The sequence below is a fragment of the Piliocolobus tephrosceles genome, chromosome 3 (genome assembly GCF_002776525.5).
Source record: "Piliocolobus tephrosceles isolate RC106 chromosome 3, ASM277652v3, whole genome shotgun sequence".
Classification (NCBI taxonomy): Eukaryota; Metazoa; Chordata; class Mammalia; order Primates; family Cercopithecidae; genus Piliocolobus; species Piliocolobus tephrosceles.
Window position 1 is genome coordinate 26,106,569 of NC_045436.1, and position 8,612 is coordinate 26,115,180.

The window sequence follows — 8,612 nt, forward strand, 5'->3', positions numbered from 1 at the left end:
AGGAAGGAAGGAAGGAAGGAAGGAAGGAAGGAAGGAAGGAAGGAAGGAAGGAAGGAAGGAAGGAAGGAGAAAGAGAAGAAAAGGAAGGGAGGGAGGGCAGGCAACATTGTCTTATTCCTGACTTCAAAGAGCAAACTTTTGTTTAACAATTTTAGAAACCAGTTAGGCATTATCTAAAAGTTAAAATGTGTACATTTTCTAAGGCAACAATGTCATTCCTGGGTATATACCCTAGACTAACTCTGGCACACTTCTCTCAGGGTACATATACAAGAATAGCAGTAGTGTTATTTATAATAACAGTGTTGTGTGGTAAATTTTAGATAGCAATGAAATGACCAAAGGACAAGTACACTAAACAGGTTGGATAAATTTTTATCATAATGTAAAGGAAGCAGTGCACAAAAATATGTACAGTATAAGCTCATTTATATAAAATTTAAAATCAGGCAAAATGGATTACATTACATTTTTTACAGATACTTTTATAGGTGGCCAGCAATATTTCTTCACCTCTGTGGTAGTTACCTTGATGTTTGCTTTATAATTCCTCTTTTTCACATTTCGATTTTGTGCACTTTTATGTTTATTTGCCATACTTCACAATACAATATGTTAAATTTTTTTAACCACAAATATATTAGTTCATATTCTGTTGGAGAATATGAGTCCAATACAATACTCCTATTGTGAAGTTGCATTTTAATTTTCATTCCTTTGTGAGTGGTTTAGATTTGTGGAATTGTTTAATAATATCTTCTGTCTTTGCTCTTCTTCAGTTTTACTTTATATTTCTAGGTATTGGTATTTTGTTACATCTTTGGTAATCTGTGGCCTCTTTCAATTTGCTTTTGGAATTTATACTATCTGGGCATTGATAATACTATCCTCCCTAACTTTTAGTGCCCCCTTTTCATTTTTATGTTTTGTATTTTCCATCTCTTTATTTCTGCTGCCCTAGGGAGACTTTCTATTGATCTTCTGAGTTACTATTTTCTTATTTGATGTAATCATCTTGCTGTATATCCCACTTATTGTCATCCACATTTTAACTATCTCATTTTTAAAATAAATACTTATAATTTTTTAAAAGTAATTTCTTATTTCTTTATTCTATCATCAATATCCTTCCTTACTCTTGCAGATATATATGGTACTTGCTTATTGGTCCATCTCTTTCAATAAATCTGCTTCATGTGGTATGTGTTATTCAATTTGTTTTAAGTTTCTTTTATTGTAATTATTCTCCTCATGTACTGATATAGTTTGGCTCTGTGTCACAGGCCCAGAAGGTGAGAAGGGAAAAATGGCTTTGTGGGCCTGGCCCAGGACTCCTCTGCTCTGTGCAGCTTCATGACATGGTGCCCTGCATCTCAGCTGCTTCAGTTGTAGCCACGGCTAAAAGGGGCCAAAGTAGAGCTTGGACCATTGCTTTAGAGGGTGCAAGCCCTTAGTTTTGGCAGCTCCCATGTGGTGTTGGGTCTGTGGGTACTCAGAAGACAAGAGTTGAGGTTTGGGAACCTCCACCTAGATTTCAGAGGATGTGTGGAAATGCCTAGATGTCCAGGCAGAAGTCTGCTGCAGGTGCAGAACCTTCATGGAGAACCTCTGCTAGAGCAATGCAGAAGGGAAATGTGGAATTGGAGCCTTCACACAGGTTCCACACTGGGGCATGGCTTAGGGGAGCTGTGAGAAGAGGGTCACCATCCTCCAGATCCCAGAGAGGTAGATCCACTGGCAGCTTGCACTGTGCTCCTGGAAAAGCTGTAGGCACTCAACACCAGCTCATGAAAACAGCCACAGAAGCTGTACATTGCCTTGCATCATGTTTTATATTTTGTATTTTTGTTTTGTATTTTCCATCTCTTTATTCAAAGGAGATTTTGGAGCTTTAAGATTTAATGACTGCCCAGCTGGGTATCAGAGTATCAGATTTGCAAGGGGCCTGTAGCCTCTCTATTTTGGCCAATTTCTCCCACTTGGAATGAGAAGATTTACCCAATGCCTGTACCCCCATTTTATATTGGAAGTAACTAACTTGCTTTTGATTTTACAGGCTCATAGGCAGAAAGGACTTGCTTAGTCTCAGATGAGACTTTGGACTTGGATTTTTGAGATTATGCTGGAATAAGTTAAGACTTCAGGGAAATGTTTGGAAAGCATAATTAGTTTTGAAATGTGAAAATGAGATTTGGGAGGGGCTGGAGTGGAATGTTATCATTTGGCTCTGTGTCCCCACCCACATCTAATCTCAAATTGTAATCCCCACATGTTGAGGGAGGGACCTGTTGGGAGGAGATTGGATCATGGGGGCAGTTTCCCCTATGTTGTTCTTGTGATAGTGAAGGAGTTCTCATGAGACATGGTTGTTTGATAAGTGTCTGGCATTTCCTGTGCTTGCGCTCTCTCTCTCTCCTGCCACCATGTAAGATGTGCCTTGCTTCCCTTCACCTTCTGCCATGATCATAAATTTCCTGAGGCTTCTTCAGCCATGCAGAACTGTGAGTCAATTAAACTTCTTTTGTTTATAAATTACCCAGTTTCAGGTAGTATCTTTATAGCAGTATGAAAATGGACTAATACAGGTACCTAGTTTCTTTGGACCTGTAGCATCACATTAATTTACTGATGAAATCAGCTATACTGCTCTGTGTTGTGTATTAGGGAAGTGCTCAAAGACACATTCTCAACTGAATCCTTTTTTGAGAATTTGAGGAAAGCAAAAGGGTTAAGTTTCAGAGGAGAGAGCTCCAGGGAGCAGTAACCTCTGCTGACAGGAGTTGGAGGCCTGAACATTCCAGGGTACAATTCATCCTAGTCCTGATTCTATCAGCTCCTTATTAGCCTGGCCTTGTGCTCCTCTGGTAGTGCTTCACAACACTGGAGGCCAGCAAAGGTTCCCATTTCTCAGGTGAAGTATAGGAGACAAGAGCTAAAATTATACACAACCTCTCCAGAGCCTCCCAAGCTTCCAGGGACATCCTCCTCCCCATGCAACTGCTGTGATCTTTGGCTGCCTCCCACCCTTCTAGTCACTAGTTCCCTTCTTCCCAGGGGTTTTTCGCAATCTTCATTTTACTTCCAACAGCCAATTTCTTCCTGTTTCTGTAGTTTTCAAGGTTGATTTTGGAGACAGCTGTGCTAATTTATCATTTTTTCTTATTTCTACGAGTCCTGATTATACTTATAAAATTAGACTTTTGTCATATATAAATTCGTAATTTTTCTTTTGACCTGTTTGTGACTCTTCTTTTCTTTTCTTTTCTTTTTTTTTTTTTTTTGGCTGGGGAAAACTTGTAAAGTGCCTCTCAATAGGGAGCTAGTTGTTACAAAAATGAGTTAAAGATGGCCTCTGGCTCTGTGTTGTTTACTTCTTCACAGAAGGCTGGGACTTGTTAACTCAAAAGCCTGCTACTGCCAAACTTAAATTTCTACACATCCGGTCGTTTTAAAATATAGCCCCCAAAAGCAGATTGTTAGCCATTTAGAGCCTGCCTGCTTTGCACATCCTGAGAAACTGCACCCAACATCTGCTAGCCATAGGTCCCATAGATGAGATAAACGCTGGGGCCACGGCTTCTCTCAGAGTTCTTTGCCCAGAGACTCCCACCATGCTGCTGAGTGACATCACCTAGACACATACCCCCTCTAAACACTTCCCCTGAGACCTTCCTCTAAATCCCTTCTGGAAAGTCGCCTTTGCACCGTTTCTTTTGGAAGGTATCATGCTATCACTAAGAAACTGCCCCGTCCTTACCCCAACTCCCACCCTCACCCCCAGTCAAATCTGTCAGTCTCTGCTCAAATAAACTGTGTGCTAGTGCCATCTGGTGGTCGTATCTTTTTCCTTGCTCAGCTATCAAATCTCCTTGGCAACATATTTAACTCCTTACACAAGTTAAATATGTTACAAAGAATTATCTGCTGCTATTTTAAAGAAATAAGTTAGATTGATACATACCTGTAAGGAAAAATGCTCTAGAATTGTTGGGTAGAAAAAAATGAGTTATAAAACAATGTGCAAAATAAATCCCATTTACAATAAAATGTGGAATGAAGAAATATATATGCCCATCCATGCACAGAAAACATCTGGATGGAGTTACAATATGTTGTTTGCAGTTTACGAGATTAGGATTGAGGTAGGGAGCTCCGGAAAGGACCTTTCATTGTATTCTTCTACAGTGTTTGAATTTTTCAAAACAGTATATTTTTAAGCTTTTTTCCAATTAAAATGAGGAGGACTGAGAAAAGTTGAATTTAATGAGTACAGCGGCAATAATGCACCAATAAAGTGGTGTGTTAGAGATGTGTTGATGAAAACCGAAATATACGGGTTGATCATGGAGATCAGGCTGCAAGTGTTATTTCTCTTTTAAGAACGATGTTAATGAAAGGAAGCTTTGAAGTAGAAGGAAATTTTGGTTATTCTTGTTAAGACCTTTTTATTAAATTTTGTTTTAGGATAACTTGTCTTAACCACATATAGTAGCAGAATCAATAAAAATTGAGTTTGATAATGTTTTTGTTCTCTCATTGTCATATTTAAAAGGAGTTATAAGTCACATATCATTATGAATACATGAATAAGTGATATATTTTCCTAAAATGTATTGAGTTTTTTAGAGCAATGAATAGGTGAATCTTCATTGTTGTAGGTTGAATTGTGCCTCCCCCACTTCTCCCACTAAATTAATATATTGAAGTCCTAACCCACAGTACCTCAGAATATGGCATTATTTGGGTCACAAAGAGCCTTACGGGGTCATTGCAGATATAATTAGTTGAAGTCATACTGCAGAAGTGTAGGCCACTAATCCAATATGACTGGTGTCCTTATGAAAAGAAATTTGGACGCACACATGTACACAGGGAGAACTGCATGTAAACGTCACAGTTATGCCGCTACAAGCCAAGTGTTATGGATTGAATTGCGTCCCCCACAAAAGATATGTTGAAGTCCTAACCACTAGTATCTTAGAATGTGACTCTATCTGGAGGTCTTTACAGAGGTCTCTTTAGGGTCTTTACAGAAGTAATCCAGGTAAAAATGAGGATATAAGGGTGTACCCTAATCCAATATGACTGATGTTCTTATGAAAAGGGGAAATTTAGACACAGAGATATGCATAGAGGGAAGATGATGTGAAGACATAGGGAGAAGGTAGCCATCCAAAGTCAGGGAGAGGGATCACGAGCAGATCTGTCTCTCAGCCCTCAGAAAGAACCAACCCGGTTGATACACTGAATTTTGACTTCTGGCCTCCAGATCTGTGAGACAGTAAGTTTCTGTTGTTTAAGTCATCCAACTTGTGACACTTTGTTGTAGCAGAACTAGCAAACCAATACATTCATCAGAGCACATCCACTGCCTTCCTCACTCCTTCTTCTCAATCTTGTCAAGTAATTCCACTTGCTTGCATTAAATTTGATATTCAGTACTATATTTAAAAAATCTTATGGAACTTGCAAGACAAAGAACCCCCTACTTTAGTCTTTCATTATCTGACTTCTGTGTTTTTGCAATAAAATTGTCTTCCTTCCCATTTTTTTCTCAACTAGACCTACCTTTCCTAACACTACCAAAACAATTTTAAAAAACACTACTATGATCAATTTTAAAAAACACTACTACTCAAATGATGAAAAAATTTCCATGTGCTTCACCCTCACCCCAAAAGCAAGAGAACATAGCAAAACAACTTACTTGGCTGTGTTTCAAGGCCTTTTCAAAATTGATCTTCCAGCTTTCTCTACTGTTCTCAGGATGAATCTTTCCTTCCTTTCAGATTAGAAATTATTTTTATTCTCATAACTTTGCATTGACTTCTTCTCATATTTAACAAAAATTGTACTCATTCTACAACTGTACTCATCTTCAGTGGAAGTATTACCTTTTCAATGACATTTTCCTGGTCACTATCTGAGAGTAAGCACTTGTTTCTCTGCCCTGGTATAACGTTTAGCACCTATTGGCATCTACTGTAATCATGTGTTGTGCCTACCTTGTCTTCCCTATTAAAGTCCAGTATCTGGAGAGCAAGAACCATCTTCAGCTCCTCCACAGAGCATTACATAAGGTTATTATCTATCAAGTATGCAATAAAGAAATGAATAAATTTTCACTATTCAGTGAAAAATTCTGCTTTGGTTCTAAAGCATGTAGAGCTTTAGAGCTCTACTTTAGAGCATTGCTTTGAAGATAAACTTTTTAAACTTGTAAATGCTATAAATAAACAATGTTATGTGGTTATTTGTCTACAAAGCACAAGTTAAAAGTTAAAATAATAAGTGGTGGAGATTATAACTTGTCCAACAGTATTGGTTCTTCCTTTTGTCTTAGTATTATAACCTCCTAAGTTTCAGCAGAGCAGTGGCCAAATTGCTTCATTTCACAAACTCCCTTTATGTTGGGTGTGGCTAGGCAAGTAAGTTCTCACCAACAGAGAATGAGAAGTGAAATTTACAATTTCTGGGTTGCTTCCTGAAAAAGAAATAGATTGTCCCCTTGTTTTCTCTTTTTGTTCTATTCTGTGGTGGCCCAAGTGGTTTCTGGCTTCAGTTTTGCAGATGAGGCCAACACATGAGTCAATGACTAGGCAGCAATGAAAACAATCTGGGACCCTGTAAAACCCACTTGAGCAGAGCTGCCTGACTTCCAAGCATGCTCTGAGTGTCTATGTGAAGGAAAAATAAACTTAAACCTTGCTTGAGCAAAATACACTACAGTAGAGTAATGAAAATTGAACATTTATTCTGAACAAAGATGCTTGAATAACCTTCCTTAAGCACCATTCTCAATAGTAATTTTGATTTATCTGATTGAATTTCAGTAAAGTTTAATAGCCAGTGTTCATAATGATGACCATTAGTCATCAAAGAAAAGGTTAATGCTACATATTCCCTTTATAAGAAGAAGGACAGTTATTTGATATGTTTTAGAAAATTTAATTTAAAATCATTAAAATGCAAAGGGTTTGGGGGTTTATCAGAGCAGTACTAAATCTCTCTGGAAAATTTAACCATAACAGTGAAATTTTTTTGATAGTTCTTAACAATTAAAATTTCATTAGACCATGCTTTGAGGGACATCTTTTTAAAATTACTCCATAAAGGTTAGTAATAATTGGTGTAATTGGAAATTCCAAAATCTTCTGGGGTTAAGGAGTAATATAAATGTGTAAATCAGAGGGGTGCTAGACATAAGGAGTAGTGCGAGTTGGGATATCATTTTCTGGAGAATATATGTCCAGTATAAAGTATTAACATTCAAAATATTTTAAATGCTGTTCTGAGGCTATGATGAAGTAACTGGAATGAGATTTACCCTCCAGCCATAAACAACTAGAAAACTAGACAAAGTTTATAAGTAGACAAAGTTTCATATATTGGAAAACAGGCAGCACAGGATCGTGGTCTATGAAAGAGAGAAAACATTATCTTTCTGGCTTTCTTCCTAGAAGCCCTTTCCAGACAGTGCTACAGGGAAGGGCATCTGACACACAGCATGGCAAATAAGGGAACAGAGATTGGAGCTCAGGAAGCCTATGTTGGCTAGCATTTTGAAAGCAGAATGATTGTAAGGGGAAAACTGCCCAAAGGTCTCCAGAAATCTTTAGAGTACCTTTGCATAAAGCATACATCTTACATGGCCAGGAAAATGACAACTTGGGAAAGGTTATAACCAAACAGTTCCCAGAACTCACAGGGGGCTAAGCCACATTTGAGTCCTAGCCAGTCAGAGTGGAGGAGCCGGATTGAACACACTGGGGCATTCGGAAATGCCCTGGAGAGATTATGCTTTTGTAGGGGAGCTAAACTAACACTAGAGCAAAGCATACCCTACATTTGCCTTAACAGACTTAAAATATTCAAAAGGAACAAGTGGCTTGTCAGAACAAAGTCCAACGCTCTAAAAATACACAACTAAATACAATCCAGCCTCCCCAAATAATGTCAAGCATTTAATTAAAAAACTAGATATGTCATAAAACTGGACAGTGTAACACATTATCAGAAGAAAAATTAGTTAATGGAAACTGACAAAATAATAAGCTTAGTGGGCAAGGACTTAAATCTTTTTAAAATATGCTAGAAGGGCCAGGCATAGTGGCTCACGCCTGTAATACCCGCAACTTTGGGATGCAGAGGCAGGCAGATCACCTGAGATCAGGAGTTCGAGACCTGTCTGGCCAACATGGCAAAACCTGTCTCTATGAAAAATACAAAATATTAGTCATGTGTAGTGACGTACACCTGTAGTTCCAGCAACTGGGGAGGCTGAGGCAGGAGAATCACTTGAACCCGGGAGGCGGAGGTTGCAGTGAGCCAAGACTGCTCTATTGCACTCCAGCCTGGGTGACATGAGTGAAACTCTGTCTCAAAAAAAAAAAAAAAGAAAAGAAAAGAAATATATATATATATGCTAGAAGAATTAAAAGGAGATTAACATTATGAGGAGAGCAAGATATAAAGAAGAACCAAATGGAACTTCTAATGATAAAAAATATATTTGAAATAAAAAATTCAATGGATGGGATTCAGAGCAGATTAGACACTGCAGAGGAAAAATTCAGTGAACGTTAAGACATTGCAATAGAAACAATCCAAAC